This window comes from Ochotona princeps, chromosome 14 (genome assembly GCF_030435755.1).
Source record: "Ochotona princeps isolate mOchPri1 chromosome 14, mOchPri1.hap1, whole genome shotgun sequence".
Classification (NCBI taxonomy): domain Eukaryota; kingdom Metazoa; phylum Chordata; class Mammalia; order Lagomorpha; family Ochotonidae; genus Ochotona; species Ochotona princeps.
The window spans coordinates 34,819,826-34,837,250 of record NC_080845.1 but is presented as its reverse complement, the minus strand read 5'-3'; positions in this window follow the sequence as shown (position 1 = coordinate 34,837,250).

Below are 17,425 nucleotides of genomic sequence, written 5' to 3'. Positions count from 1 at the left end.
CAAAGGAATATTGCGGGGATTTTGTTTTTTTTTTTAAGTTTGAGAAACTAAATAAAATCAATTGGAAGATTTTTGTGAAAAAAAATTAAGAGTCTTAAGAACGTTTTTTGCAATGTTCTATTACTAAATGTGAAGCCGAAGTGTAGGGATACTGAAATTCCCTCCGTTTTCATAGTCGATTGTTTGGATTGATGTAACAAGATCTAACCAGCCTTTAGAAGTTAGGACAACCAGCTCCAGCTGTGGCTTTGCACAATCCTAGGTACTAAAAAATTGGTAAATATTACATCTTAAACTCATTGTTCTCGATTGTAAATTACAAATAGCAGGAATGACAGTAATGTTATTTGCTTAATTAAATATGGAGATTTAATAGGCTGTCATGGGTACATAGTCAAGGATGTTATTAGATAATTCATACCTTCCCTCATTTAAAAATGAACACCATGAAAGACAGCAATCAGAATCTTTATTGTGCAAATGAGTTTGTTTTATGTAATACACTTGCGTTATTATATTATGATTCATATGCTATGAAATTACAGTAAGAACTATAATGTTTCTAGATTCACCTTGTATCTTATTTAAATAAATTGAATAGAGATTTTGTCACAATGCCTTTGAAGTCAATAATTGTAACTTTTGTCTCCCACTGTAACATTTTTTAATTAAGCAGAACTAGTTTTTCTTCACCATTTTCCTAAAACATGAGGATTTTCGTAAGGTATATGCCATACCTTAGTACAAATAAAGTCTCAAAATACATCTAGTAACAAATACAAAGTACAAAAAATATTTTGTACAAAGTCATATTTTTTGTTTTATTTCAACTTTTACTTTCCGGAATGGGTAAAGTAACAGAATATTTTGTTAATACAAAAATTATTGTCAATGACTCTACTCACCAATGAATCAATGTAGATATTGAACAAGTGGCAAAATGAATCTTATTATTCTTGTTTAAGAAATACAAAATTCTGTACTTCAATTTTAATACAGAAAAATAATACTAAGAATACCATGGGCCCAGTGCAGTGGCTTAGTGGCTAAAGTCCTCGCCTTGAACACACCAGGATCCCGTATGGACACCACTTCTAATTCCAGCAGTCCTGCTTCCTATTCTGCTTCCTCCCTGTTTGTGGCCTGGGAAAGCAGTAGCAGATGGTCCAATGCATTGGGACACTGCACCTGCGTGCGAGACCCAGAAGAGCTCCTGGCTCCTGGCTTCGAATTGACACAACTCCGGCCGTTGCGGTCACTTGGGACGTGAATCATCAGAGAAAGATCTTCCTCTCTGTCTCTCCTCCTCTATATATATATCTGACTTTGCAATAAAAATAAATAAATCTTTTTTTTAAAGAATACCATCCTAATGGTCACATCTTTAACCATGGTGCCATCTAAGTTACAGAAAACTAAACTTAATATTTTGTAATATATCAGCAACATGTTTATACCAGTTTTTATTTTATAATACAGTTCCATTGTGTTGGACAATGGCAAAGTCCAGCACCATATTGTCGACATATATTTAACAGTTTTATTGGGACTCCATCTTTGATTTGAAAGTAGAGATGCACACTGGATTGTATCTTCATATCTCAATTTGATTGTTTCTGTTACACAGCTCCTCTAGATGACTATATGTATATATATGTTTACCTATATAGTCATTGATTTTTTATTTTGCATGAATTTTGCCTTATATTAGAAAGAACATATATATTTCTTTCAAAGCAATATCTTTATTTCATTTTCCACGAACTTTTTTTAAATATATTTTTATTTTTAAATCTGAATTATGTGGTACAATTTCATATAGGCTGGGATTCCCCACCAAACTCCCACCCCAGACAGATTTTCCCCATTTTACTTCAGTACTGTAGCTCTTCATAAGGAATCATGATTCTATTAGTCTCTTACTTAAGTGTACCATGACTCTGTTGGTGCAGACAATGTCAGACAGTCCAGCATCCCCATTGTCTACACATGTCCAACAGTTTTAATTGGGAATCTGTCTTTCGGCTGAAAGCATGGACACATGTTCCATTATTCCCCCACATCTGTATATGATAGACCCCAGTACTTCATCACTATACATTTCCATAATTGAGATGCCATGAAACAAGGTTAACAACTGGTATGAGTTGGAACAGCCACAAAACAACGTCCAAAGCAAATTACAGCACCATGAAAAAAAGTGGCACTGATTAACCAGCACATGAGTGACAAAAAGGAAACACAAAAGTCTCTTGGGAAAAATGATGCCACTGTGTAATCCATTAGCCAGTGATGCATGCAACAACAGAAAATATAAACAAAACTGAAATTTTAAAAAAAAGAAATAAAAAAACATCAAAACACATGGATTACAGCCAAAAAAACAACCAACCAACCAAAAAACAGTATGGATTAGATTGTTGAAGTTACACTTTCCATGTTGGTTTCCTTATGTAAGAAAGAACATATGGTATTTGTTCTTTTGTGATTGACTCATTTCACTGAGCATAATGGTCTGTACTTGGGACCACTTGGTTGTAAATGGTATGATTTCATTCTTCTTAATAGCTAAATAATATTCCATGGTGTGGATATACCACAGTTTCTTTAACTTTAAAATACCTTTGCACATTGTTTTCTGTTTCTTGGAAATGTATTTTTAAATGTCTATTAGCATTCATTTGAAAGGGATAGTGACAGAAATAGAGGATTTTAGACAGGATTTCATTCTGTAAACGCCAACAAGAACTGAAGATGGAACTGACAAAGCAGGAGAATAGAACTCCACCTGGCTCCCCCACTGTGGGTAGCAGGGACACAAGTGCCTGGGCCATCGCTTCATACTTTCCACGATTCACATTAGCAAGAAGCCGAATTGAAAGTTCAGAATAGCTAATACTCAAACTGTTGCTATGAATCAGGTCTCCTGAATAGCATTTTAATGTGATGAACAAAATGTCCCACCCTGTGATTACAACTTACTGATGTTTTCTGTCTTGTTATGCTTCTCAAAATTTGATCTCTTCCTACCAATTCTATTCATTCACTCTGATAAAACATGAAATATCAGAATGATCATGTAACAAAGATTTTGGGAGATCAGCCTTGTTGCCAAGCAGGCTAAACCTTCTCCAATGAAGCCAGCATCTCATATCAATGGCAGTTCAGATTACAGTGGTTCCAACAACACTGCTTCTTGGATGCACTAAAATTAGTAGCAACAACAAAAGCAGTCATAGTGCAGTAAGGAATTAAAATTCATGTAGGCTGTTTCAATCTCACAAGAAATTTTCTGCAAAAGAGAAGCTAAATTTTCTGGTTTTACATGACTCAGTAAGTATTCATTAATACATCCTTCTCCCTTGTTTTCCCCCATTATACAGTTGGGAAGTAAATTATTCAATTACAAATTTCCTGTCCAGCTGTGGCTAATTTAGTATAATGAATGCACAGTTTTACGTATTGATTTCCAAGATTGAATTTTATGCTGAAGGTTTATTTTCTCAAATAAAACTTTGGGATACACAACTCCTTTAGTATTTGTACTGCCTAGATTGCCAGTTCTGTGCCTATAAAGAAAGCAACTGCACTACGATCATGCATTCAGAGAAAGTGGAGGGCCCCAGAAAAAGCCTTCCCTAGTACGGCATGCTCATTGTACTCGGGGCACGGAGCTGCCTCTCGAATGCTCTGTGATGCCTCGGCCCTGGATGAAAGTTAAATATTGATTGGAAAGAATACAAAGTTGATAAAAAGCAGGATTTCAATTACATCTAAAAATCTCCATTGGTCCAGATTTTAATAATCTATTTATAAATTTCTTGACAGGAAAATACAAGTATGTCAATCACTAAAACCAAAAGTGGTTGAATATTCTGTAATATTCAGACAGATAAACATAAAGCTAAATTTTCCAACTTTTTTGGTATCACTTATTTAGCCAAACATATATGATTTGATATATATCCAGAATTTAAAGTGATAATCTAAAATAAGAATGACACAATTACATGTTAAACTCAATTGATTTTTTTTAAAGAATTATTTTATTTTTTATTGGAAAATCAGATTTACAAAGAGAAGGAGACACAGAGAGGAAGATGTTCTCTTTTCTCCTTGCTTGTCCCTTAAAAAAAGGAAAGGGTTATAATAATTCTAGTAAATTTTATAATCTTTGAACTAATTTCTAATGATGAAGAGAATTACTAATCTAATATTTGCTGTAAGATAGCATTTATCACATTTAAATCATTTAACATTTTTACTTTTTAAGATGGCATGATGATCAAACTTTTTCAAGTTATCATGCACTTGTTTTTCATGTTAGTTTTACAAATATACCTATGAGTGTTTATTTCTCCACATTTTCCTAAGTAAGATGGAATATTTTCCAAACACATATTTTCTTCTTTATATATGTATTTTTTTCTGATGGTTTCTATGTTTAATGTTCTCAGAAATATCTTTCTCATACACTTTGATCATGTTTCAATAGAACTTTCCTAATTTATGTTTTAATTTTATAAATGCTGTAGGTTAACTGATTTCATATTTGTAATCCACCATGTTCCCATTGTTCATTTTATTATAATTATAACTGGCAGTGCTGATAGCATATTTTCTGTTACATGTGCTTTTGTGTTTAGAAATCTACAAAAATGACTTTAATTTTCCTATCAAATTTCACATGTCCTCATTAGATAAATAATAAATTTTAAATGCTTATGTTGAATTCAGTAGATTTGTGAAATATCCCTGAGCATGTTCTGAATTTATTAATGTAAAGCAACATTGTGATAAAAGTGACTATTTAATATGTTGCTTTTTTCCCGTCATACTCTGCTTTCTTGCAATATTTTTAGCTATTCTCTCTAATTATACAACATAATACCAGAAACATCTCTAATCTTTCGAAATGTGGTTAGATTTTGCTAATATATGCAGTATGTATCACTACTATATCCATTTTGATTTAATTTACTCTTAACAATGCATGTTTGTATGTAGGAATCATTTTTCCATTTATTTGATTTCTTTTGTGTTATGTTAAGCTTCATGATAATCATAATATGTGTGAAAATGTTCTAAATTTTTCATTGCATGTTTTCATTTGATACTCAAGGCTTTGGGCTGTCATCTACTGCTTTTCCAGGCCACAGGCAGAGAGCTGGGTGGGAAGCAGAGAAGCTGGGACCCAAGCCAGTGCCCACATGAGATGCCGGTGCATGCAAGGTGAGGACTTTAGCCAATACGCTGCTCTACTGTGCCCATAATGATTGTTATTTTTAACATTTGGAGGAATCTTATAATGTTATCATAAAGGCTGTGCTAACATTTATGTTATCAATACATATAACTTCTCCTTTCTCTGCATCAACATTACCATTTTTTCTTGTTTGTCATTTGCTACACATCCCACCAGATTGGAGGCAATACCGGTGGTGATTTAGATCTATATTTTCCTAAATTTTCAGTTAGGTTAAAATTTTCAGAAAAGCTGTTGGCCATTTGTATGTCTTCATTTTATTTTAGAAATGTTTGTTCATGTTTTTAGGACATTTTTAAGTTGTAACTTTTTAAATTTATAAAAGTTATCCCATTTATTCATTAATCCTGTTACTAACCTCATGGCAAATTAATAGTGTACAAATTTATTTTCGCATTTTTGTAGGCTTTCATTTTGTTCTGTTAATTATTTTCTGTTTTATAATGTAGTATTTATATAATCACATTTGTAAATTTATGCCTTTTCTGCCTGTGCTTTTTGAGAAGATATCCAAAATGTTTTGCCTAGTCCAGTGTCAGGGATTTTATCTCCTGTGTTTTCATAGAATAGTTTCACAGAAGTAGATGCTAATCCTGCATGTATAGCACATTTGATGTGATTTTTGTACTTTGTAAGAGTTAGAAGTCTAGTTCAATGTTTTTGCATGTGTGTAAATAGTTTCTCAACTTAATTTATTCAAAAAACATGATTTTTTTTTCCCCTTACTGCTTGATTTTGGTGCTTAGCCATTGCATAGTAGGCTAAGCTTTAGGAGATGGCATCCTATAGATGCAGATTTGAGTCATTGCTGCTCCATTTCCAATGCAAGTCCTTGTTTGTGGCCTAGGAAAGCAAGCTTCTTCTTGGTCTTCCATGTGGCTCTGGAATCACAAAGATTTGGGCCATTCTCAAACTGTTTTCCCAGGCCACAAGCTGGGACCTGCATGGGCAGTGGAGTAGCCAGGACAGGAAGCAGTGCCCAGGTGGGATCCTGGTGCATGCAAGGCGAGGATTTAGCCACTAGGCTGTCGCTCTGGGTCCTAAAGTTTCAGCTTTCAAATTCAATGGACGAGAACATACGTGACAAAGTTGATGATCACATAATATTATTATTGTAACTCTGTTCACCTGAAGTGTAGTATCATTTGGGTGTTTTCATTATACGAAAGGAACATGTGAACTGATGGAAGCAAATGAACCAATAGAATCAATATTTTCATGTTTAGAAATAAGTTTTATTCCATAAATGACATATGATTAAAAACACTCAGGATTGACTTTTAACCCAACTTGGGTGGGAGGCACACATTTGCCTAGATTTCTAGGAGTAAAAATTTATGAAAAATCATATTAGTGAAAATTAGTTAGCAAAATTTCAAATCAGATTGAGAAAGCATCTATTTTTAATGGAAAAATTAACTATACTTAGTGATACATAGAGAAACAGCAATTGTGCTTCATAAATCTGCCAAATTTATAGATTGCCTCAGGAAAATATGGCAATCGAATCTTTGATGAGGATATTTTTGGAAATTTCCCAGCTATGAAAAGTTCAGGAAAGTATATGTCAGATGCAATTTCAGTATTACATAAGAGTGCCTCTCTAGATCCATCACCATGACTTTATATCATCTTCCCACAGATGATGAACCTATAAATGTAGGAATGGGTAAAATATTTATTTCAACTATGAATGATAAATCAGTGTTATAAAATTATTCATATTATTCCTTAAATAAACATAAATACTTACAGAAGAGCCATAAATCAACCAAGGGGCCCAGCATAAAATGATGTGTACATGCACAATAGAATATTTTCTTTATCTAATCATCTGATGCTGGAACCCTTGGTTGATTTATGTCAGTTCTATCAGTATTTATACTTATTTATATGACATTAAGTAAGTTAGAACATGCTGTAATTTGGGTTAGTCTTTAACAGGTTCAATATAGTTTGTAGATACTATTGCAACATTTAGAGATTATTCATAAAGCAGGGGACCCTTTCTAACAGGCCTCAACCTTGATTTTGGACTTTTGCCCACTCACAGACCATTGCCTGCAGAGTTTGACCTTGGTCTCTGGGAACAAGCAGTCTGTGAACTGAAAATGCCAGACACAGTTTGTCCTGCTCTTCCTTATCAAGTCACTATTGTTTTCATTTTTTATATTGGCCGGCAGCAATTTTCTTTTATTTGGGCAAATTCTTGAGAGTAGGAAGGCTGATCTTTGAAATCTCCTAACTACTCTCCATAATGGTGGTGTTAGTTTCTAAAACTAGATGGTCCATCAACACATGATGATAATTAGGTATCCTTCTGCCATTGTAAGATACTGTTTATTTACACATTAGGAAGACTGCCAATAGATACATTGGCATCACAGTACCTGGAGAGCATGTGATTCAGGCCTGGATGGTGGTCAGACTGGACAAGGTAGTTCCACCTGTCAACAAGTATGTGAGTTGGTTCTTGATGGTGGTGTTGGGGTAGGGGTTGACCAGGCAGAGCCAGGCCAACTTTAGCCCATTGCTGTGTTCAGGAGCCAGGCTGGAGGGCAGGTCCTGCTGGGTTAGGCTATCACAACAATCGGTTTGCATGAGCCAGTGATGGGAAGCTGACTGGGCAGAGATAGGCTCTATCTCCAGCAAACAGGAGTTGGAATTGGGGTCAGGTCAGAATAGTCCAGGCTGCAGCATCTAATGGCAAAGGCCAAGATGGGGGCTGGGCAATGCTGAACTGGATCAGAGCAACCACTGGCATGCACAAGGGTTGTGGCTGGAAACAGACCTGTTTTTGGAGGTAAGGAAACATCATAGCTTGGTTGTGGTTCCCAATGGTGGCCTTTATCTCTGTTGGAATAAAACTTCCTGTGTGACTTGCTGTGTCTGGTGGTTCAACTTACCTGAAAAGAGCTAAGCTGGAAACAGCTAACAGTGAGTCATGAAATTTGAAGGATATGAATGGAGAAGGAGACTGTTTTGTACAGTAACTTGTAGCAGAGACCAAGAATGTTACTATAAGCCATATGATAGTGTAAGCTCAGGCTGTGATGTCCCCCATATGAGATATTTTGATATTTGTTCTTTAGTGTTGAGTGATGACTGTGGATATGAACACATACCTTAACACAAGGATCAGCTATAATGGGACGCAGAAAACAAGACCTTTAGGCACTCTTTTTAACCTACATCTAGGGCCTCTTTAACAGTAGATACTATTTAGTTTAAAATAGCAAAGAAACCCTGTAACGCATGAATATTTCCCAGAGAAATATCAATAAGTGTTCTTATCAAAGGAGAAATCAGAGGGACTTTAGGTTTTTTGGGCAGTGGGGTGAATCATATCCATCTTCTTTAATAACTTTTGTCTCTCCTCTAAGATATTTTAATTTATAAGGATGTGCAGAATGAGTGTGGAGATAAGTGTGGCTAGCAATTTTCCATGCTGTGAGAAGAGCTAAGAGAAGTTTAGATTTGCCTGAAGAATTGGGGGAGAGAAGACATAAAATACCCATTTCTGTAGTATAGGAGACTCCATAATATATTATTTACTTGAGGATCCAAAACATTCTAGTAAACAGATTCACTCCTACCAAAAACTGTTAGGAGCTACAGATATACCGGCCTTAGACTTGTTGGCCTGCCTGACAACCTGCTGCATTGCAAAACCTACCTTGGGCAAGCAGGGTCACAGCAAGCAGGATATTGCGACTAGAACATCCCATGCAAAGCAAATGGAACAGAACCTCTGTCCTTGTTCCTGTTCAAATAGTTCCTCCCCTGTTTCAGGCTAGATGATTAGTTCCAGGAAACCCATCTCCTTCCCATTCGCCCCTAGAGAAGAAGGCATATAAATGAGGAGTAAAATAAAGAGCACTGGGCATTCTCATTCATGAAGTGCGTCTGTTTGTGTGTTTCTTGGGCCAGCAACCAGCATTCCCAGTCCACCCTCAGGGTTTGAGCATCATACCCTGCAGGTCGAGACAAAAAACATACACAATATTTGACATGTTAGTTAAAATGTGTTTCCAGTTATTCACATTACCTAATGACAATTGCTTAAATAAAAAATGAATATTGGTATGTATTAAATACTAATGCTCTTACCATTTGTATAACAATTTCCCTTCATCATTACTGACTTGTAATTCATTTAGGATGCATGAATTAGTAAGACTTTGTTATATTGAACAAGAATTATTAGGCATTCACATTTTCTCTCTTGAGACATTTTATTAGCTATTTATGATTACAAACTATATTTTATTTGAACAAATTTTTCTCATGATAGAATCCAGGCTGTTTATCTAGATAACATTCAGCTGAGTATGGTTAAAATTTGTTCTATTTCTCAACATTTTTGCATTAGTAAATGCTAGTATATAATCTGTATATAATATTTATTTGCAACTAATTTTGCATTCAGTTTGTCAGAAGCTAATGAATATTCATTTAAAATAAATAAATGTAAGAAAGCTATAGACTTATTTTTTATTATGTAACATGCTGAGACTTTTGCCATTGATCAGAAAAACATAGTTCAATCTATACATAGATCACAATAATGGGCCAGTAAGTCAGAGAAATAAAGCTCTGCAGGTTTATTTTATCTTTATATTACTCTATCTTTGTATAACTCTTGTCTTTTTTGTAACAAAAGCTGGCCAGTAGACTGAATTCAGAAGACTGATCAACCTTATAAGATTTCCTACACTTGATCTTAGCCAAAAGGAAGAGAAGTGATCTTAAAAGCTTTCCTTAGACAGCACTTTCTTAAATATCAACAAATACAAATGGACCAAGATGGTCATTTAAACACAAAAACGCTGTTTTTTTTTTTTTTTTTAAGATTTATTTATTTGAAAAGTCAAAGTTCTTGACAGGGAGCAAAACATGGAGAGACAGATTTTCCATCTGCTTGTTTACTTCCTAAACTGCTGCAATGCCCAGAGCGAGGCTGATGCAAAGCTAGGAGCCTGAAACTTATTCTAGCTCTTCCAGGTGTGTCCAGGTTTCTGAAGTCTTGGGACATCCTCTGCTGATTTCCCAGGCTATTGGCAGGGAACTGAATTGGGAAGCGGAGTAGCCAAGACATGAACTGACGCCCAATTGAGATGTTGGTGCTTGTGGATGGAGGATTACCTGTTACAGCTCCACTATGGTCTGCAAAAATGCTTTTAAAAATAGTAAGAATTGTTAACACATGTATTTCATTTCAAATCACAAGATAATGTTTAAGCAAGAAACTTTGACAACTCCTTGGCCCTTGGCATTAAGTTTCAAATTGATTATATATCTTAATCGACAGGTATAATTATCAATGTAGTATTGGGTTTAAAAGCAAGCTGGTTTTTTTTTCTAAAAATTAAGTTAACCATTGTATTGAGTTTCAGTACACACACGCATATGTGTGTGTATGTGTGTGTGTGTGTCTATGCAGAGACACACATATAGGGACATACAAACATAGAGGTAATTTATTATAGATTCTCTTAAACATCAATAATACAGGATTATCAGAAACATGTTTGTACAAAGGAAAGAAGATTAAAAATCACTTAGTAAGCTAATAATAAACCTAATAACAAAACCACAGACACTATTCAGTGGGACCAACATAATTTTCTTGCTTAACTCCCTTGTATATTGTCAATTAAGAGTACTAATTAAATATAAGTGTTTATTGAACTATATTGCCTGTTATAAATATATTTTTATTTTATTATTCTTACTAGTATTATTGTTTATCTAATAATAAAATATGTTATTCAGGATACAAATTTGCTTATAAATAATTTATCTTATCTGTTATAACTAGCACTAATATATAATGTATCACTTAAAGTGAACTTTTGATTAATCAAAAATTTATACTTTTATATGCATTATGAAATCAAGAAGAAAATATGGTGCACACATGTATATTTATGCAGTAAACAACATTCTCAATTTACAAATAATGCTATTTGGTAAAACTGTCAACAACCAGCATCAAAAGAGGTTTTCTCTTGGTACTGCAATGTATTTAGCACATTTTATTAGTTGTCTTCCTAAACATTTTGGTCTTCATCTTCAACTTTTATTCTTCTCCAGAGAATAAGCAAACAGATGCTGGCACAGCTGGGTTGGATGATAATTTTTCTCTCTCAACAATAACGTGCTTTAACACAGAGAGAGAAGAGATCCTTGGACTCGTGAGAGGAATGTATTCAATTTGCTTTACAATCCTTAATTCCCATACTAAAGCTAACTGCTTTTTTTTCCTTTCTTTTTTTTTTTAAGATTTATCTTATTTTTATTGGAAAGGCACATTTACAAAGAGACAGAGAGAAGGATCTTCCATCTCCTGATTGACTCCCCAAGTAGCCATAATGGCTGGAGCTGAGTCAATCCAAAGCCAGCAACCAGGAGCTTCTTCTGGGTCTCCCATGCAGATACAGGGTCCCAAGGCTTTGGGCCGTCCTCTACTGCTTTCCCAGGTCACAAGCAGGGGACTAGAAGGAAATCAGAGCAGCTGGGACAGGAGCTGGTGCACTTATGGGATCCCAGACCTTGAAAGCGAAGATTTAACCACTGAGCCATCACATGAGACCGAAACCTAACTGATTTTAAAATCATCTGATAATGTTTTTCTTAAATTTCAAGTTATTCGTGACTCATACTTGATTATATGCTAAACTAGTTTGCCTTTATTCTTCCTAAAATCCATTACCCAAAAGATATTTCAGATTAGGAAGAATTTTTTTTGTTTGTTTTTAATGTTTATTTGACTGATAGCAGTGTGACAGGAGAGGAAGATGTGGAGTGGGGAGAAGAAAGAGATCCTCAATCTGCTGTTTCAAATGACTATGTTTATTATCCAAATAAACACAATAGTAGTCTAGTCCAGACTCAAGCCCGGAGTCTCCCATGGAATTGGAGCCCATTGCTCTCCTTGATGTGGTAGCTGCAAGGTGGACTGGAAACAGAGCAGCTGGGATTAAAAAGTCCTCTGTTGTGGAAGGCTCCAGATGGCAGCTTAACTAGCTGTACTACAATGCTGATTCCATTGAAGTTATTTTTTAAAATGGACATCGATTGCCGTAGACAGATGATGCTTTACTCAAGTTGTACTGTGGAATGGATAAATATCATTGAATAAATTTTCATATCTGGCAGTCTCACTAATTCAATATATCACTAAATATGAAATAAATATCAGTATCATAAAATATTCAAATCTTTATTGACAAGTTTGGCACTTAAAATTGCTCTGATATCCGTGGATCAAATCTTATCAACGTTTATTTTAAAAATCTGTTTCTTAAACTGGTTGTATAATTTACACTTCCACTAACAGTTTAAGAGAATTTACTTGAGAGATTGACAAAATCTTTTTTTAAAGAAAATATTTTGTCAGTGGGTATTCTCATTTAATGAGTTGTAAAATTAGGCTGGTATATGGTTCTTACTTATTAAAGTCTTCATTTATTTTTTATTGTTATTGTGAGATTGGAAATACTATCCAGATTTATTTCCCAGTAGGTCATGAATATGAACTTAAAGAAGCTCATGTTGCTTTGCTCACAGTATCAGAAAATTATTACCATAATTGATACAGTGACTGATCCACTGAAATGACTCTCCTCACATTGAGAAGCATGCTTATTAAACATTGATGCACACATTGCATCTTTTGACTATTTTAATTTCAATGAAATTATTGTCTTCATCTAAAATATGGATAAACTCTTACACTATTTTTAACTCTTTGATTACCCTTGACAGCTATAATTTTTCAGATAAAAAATAATGAATTCAATATAATTTAATGATTTCATATTTAAATGTAAAAGTTGCAATGTAAGCAATATAATTTATACGTGTTTGCAAAATGCAATTTTTCATATCTTTAATTATGTTATAGCAGAATGAATTATATTATGAAGTTTTTATTTGGCTTTCTATTGTACTTTACTCAACTGAAAATTCTAGAATTACTTCAGTTTGAGGTTTCACAGAGTTAGACTGTATAAAATAATCTTGGACAGCTTTTATGAGAGCAAGTGGGATTTAATTTTCATTGCTGAATCCATATCAGGTTTTTGATGATGTAGCTCTTAAATCACAATATGTGCCTTTTAAATAAAAGTTCACATTCATTCTGTGGATTAATCATAAAGGAATTCTCTCAAGTCATTGAAGTAAAATAGTAGCAAGAGAGTCAAAGAAAGACTTAAAATAATAATTTCAGCGAATATGGTACCTAATATTATGGATTACTTTGTCAATTCTTTCAGTTTTTCATTCACTGAACTTCTACAACAGCCTATAATCCTCAATATTAACAAAAAAGAGAGAGAGAGGTTACGGCAGGCATGTGGTGCAGCAAGTTAAGCTGTCACTACATCCAGATCAAGCTCTGGATGCTCCTTTTCGGATCCAGCTGCAAATCATGGGCTAAAAGCCTGGGTTCCCAACACCCATGTGAGAGCCCATGCTTGCTTCTGGCTTCAAGACCCAGTTTCATGGGCATTTGAGAGAAACACAGGATCAAAACATCAAAGAACACTCTCTTCCTCTCTGTCTCTCTTCACATGTGTTTGTGTCTGTGCATTTCAAAGAAGCAATTTTTTTAAAAGAACCATTGACGTATGCATTAAAAAAAATACAGGAGCCACAACAAGGTACACAGAATGCTTCAAAGGCTTGCAACTAATATGCAATAAAACATAAACAGAATACGTACTTGAAGATGTATGCCACTGGAGAAGGCAGAAGGCCTAGGGCCTACAAGAAAACAAGTTCCAGGATTGACATCATCAGGCCACAGTGGATAAAACTGCCTCCTAGGAGGCCAGCAACATATATGGTGCCAGTTTGTATCCCGGTTTGTCCACTTCCAGCTCTCTGCTAAATGGCCTAGGAAAAGCAGGAGACAGTGGCCCGGGTGTTTTTTTGGCCATTTCTGCGCATGTAGGAGATACAGATCAGCTGCTGGCTTTAACCTGGCCCAGAGCTGGCCTTTGTGGCCATCTAAGAGTAAAGCAGTAGGTAGAAAAATCTGTCTCACTCTCATTCTAAGTCTGATTTTCAAATAAATGAATCTTAAAGAGAAAGGTGAGTCTCAAATTATGATGCTCCAGCAAGTTGTGGAGAATACTTCCTCCCAGAAGAAAAACGGCAGCATAATTTCTACAGAAATGAACTACAGACACGAGAGTCCGACCATGACTTCTCTAGCCAGATGGTCTGGTTTTGCAAGATGGCTAAAGTCACAGCCTGCAGACTCTCACTTCTACCATATGTAAATTTCCAGTCTCTTACTGGTCAAACTCAATGTCTGTACCAATCTCTGCTTGTCAGTAGCTTTCTTTCGTAACTCCTCTCTCTGTATCCCAAGCTATTTTCCACATAGCTGACAGAAATACGTAATTATAGCCAATAGTTTTAAAATAAATTGTGTCGGACCCAACGTAGTAACATAGTGGCTATATCCTTGCCTTGCATGCACTGGGATCCACTATGGGCATGGGTTCATATCATACCTCTCCACTTCTCAGCCAGCTCCCTGCTTGTAGCCTTGGAAAGCAACAGACGCTGGCCCAAAGTTTTGAGACACGATATCTCTATGGGAGACATAGAAGAAGCTTTTGGCTGCTGCCCTCAGATTGCCCCAGCTCCAGCCATTATGGCATGGCCACTTTGAGAATAAACCAGCAGATACAAGAATTTTCTCTATATCTTTCTGTATATCTGCCTTTCCAATAACAATAAATCTATCTTTAAAATAAAATATGTCAATATTCTATTTAAAAAATATCCTTGACTTCTCACACTCTGTAAGGTTAAATGACAAGATCTCACACTGACGTTTAGAGTATGTATAGCACTTTGAAGTCAGTATGCCCCCTGAATCTTTCATAAATGTTTAGCTCTTTCATTCTAGGCAGCTTAACATGGATGATAGGATTCTTGTCCAGACAAGGCCACACCCTGCACATCTGCAGGATCTCGTTTCCTGATTATGGAGTTCTCTCTCCATTTGCCCTCCCATCTTTTACTCTTTCTGCTTTCTAGCTAGAAATTTCTATTTGCTCAAGAATTAAAAATTCTTCTAGATGTATTCATTTAACGGTGTTTACTGTTTGATTCTATGTGAAGACTAAGTACATCTTTTTCAGTCTGGAAAACATTTTACTCATATTTTCATATATATTATTTAAATTATTATATATCTTTTATTTGGCAAAGCAGAAGAGACAGATGATAGAGAAAGAGAGAGATGTAGAAAGATCTTCCAAGCATTAGCTCACTCCCCACATGCCCATTATAGCCAAATTTGTGCCAAACAAAAACCAAGAACCTGAGTTACCAGTGTGGGGGAATTGGAATGCAAGCATTTGAGTCATCACTCAATGTCAATCAAAGAGCAAAACAGCAAAAAGCTGGACTGGAAACAGAGCTTGAGTTCGAAGAGATCTCAGTAGAGTGTTATGTAGGCCTCCAACTGGCATCGCAACTGTTGCATTCACCACCCACTCTCATATTTTTACCTCTAAGCAGTTCAGATGTTAATTCAATTCTCATATATGCAGAATATAGCTTCCAGGAATTATTTTAAAAATATGAATTAATATCCCTACTCTTAAGGAGATCTTGATGTGGAAGAAAAACATATATGTGAAACAATCATGAAAGTTCGTGGTGATAACAACCATAATTATTATATGTACTATTAAGTGTCTTAGGTACAGGTTAACAAAGCATATCTCAGAAATGGAGGGGAGTGTGTGGAAAATATTGGACACAACTAGCTATGATAGAAAATTGTATTAGAACATGCCATGCACATTTGGTAGTGGAATTATAGGAAATGATAAGTGTAGAAGAGCCATATATCCTCAGACTTCAGTGATTAGTTCAGGATAAGAAACAGCTGTCCAACTTGAAGACTGCATTCAGCTCAATTAGGTGTTTTTGTTTGTTTTATTAATTTACAGATCCTTCCTTGTTTCTGACACTTACTATGTAGGGCAGTTGTTGTCAGATGTATGAGATAAAATACTGCATCTTACAAGGTTTAAGGTTTTGTGTGTGTGTGGGGGGGGATGTTGATGTGATCAAGAATCTCTAGAAACACTACTTGGAGGCAATGGCAGACAATGGTATGAGTGAAATACCCCTTCTGAAAAGGGATTAGAAACATTATGTGAATTCAGAATTTCAGCAAAAAGAAGAGCTTCAACTTAGAAATTTGACAGCTGAAATGAAGACAAGGGACAGAACTAGAAAGTCATGTTGAAGTTAATCTTCACTAATTCTCCTGACCAATGCAAGGTAAGGGATAGGATGAAGTGAAGAAGTGTGAGTGCAGGCAGTACAGTTGAGCTAAACAGGAATTACAAATGAGCAATGACAATGAAGAGGAGAAGGAGTCCCGCTCTCCATAGATTACACCTTGCTATTCACATTCCATGATACATGTGAATTTGCAAAAAGCTATTTTTAATAACTACATATATGACCATTTTGTTACCTTTTTGCTTAGCATTTAGATGGTTGACAGAGTTTTTCCTTTTGAAAAATACAATAATAGTTTAAGGAACTATTGCAAGAATAATTTATGATGTGAATTCCCATTAGTAAACTCAGGAATCAAAAGGAATAGGTGTTTTATTTTTTGAGAGTAAGTTAAAAATAACTAGATAAAGAAGAACCCATGGACAAGCCTACAGCCTAGCAATCCAAAGGCCAGTTAACATGCCCATATACTGTATTTGAGTGCATGGGCCCTAAGCCTGGATGTAGCTAAGACTCCAGCTTCCTTCTTTTTTTTTTTTAAGATTTATTTATTTTATTACAAAGTCAGATATACAGATAGGAGGAGAGACAGAGAGGAAGATCCTCCTCCAATGATTCACTCCCCAAGTGAGCCGCAACGGGCCGGTGCTGCACCAGTCCAAAGCCAGGAACCAGGAACCTCTTCTAGGTCTCCCACGCGGGTGCAGGGTCCCAAAGCTTTAGGCCATCCTCAACTGCTTTCCCAGGCCACAAGCAGGGAGCTGGATGGGAAATGGAGCTGCCGGGATTAGAACCGGCGCCCATATGGGATCCCGGGGTGTTCAAGGCGAGGACTTTAGCCGCTAGGCCACGCCGCCGGGCCCTCCAGCTTCC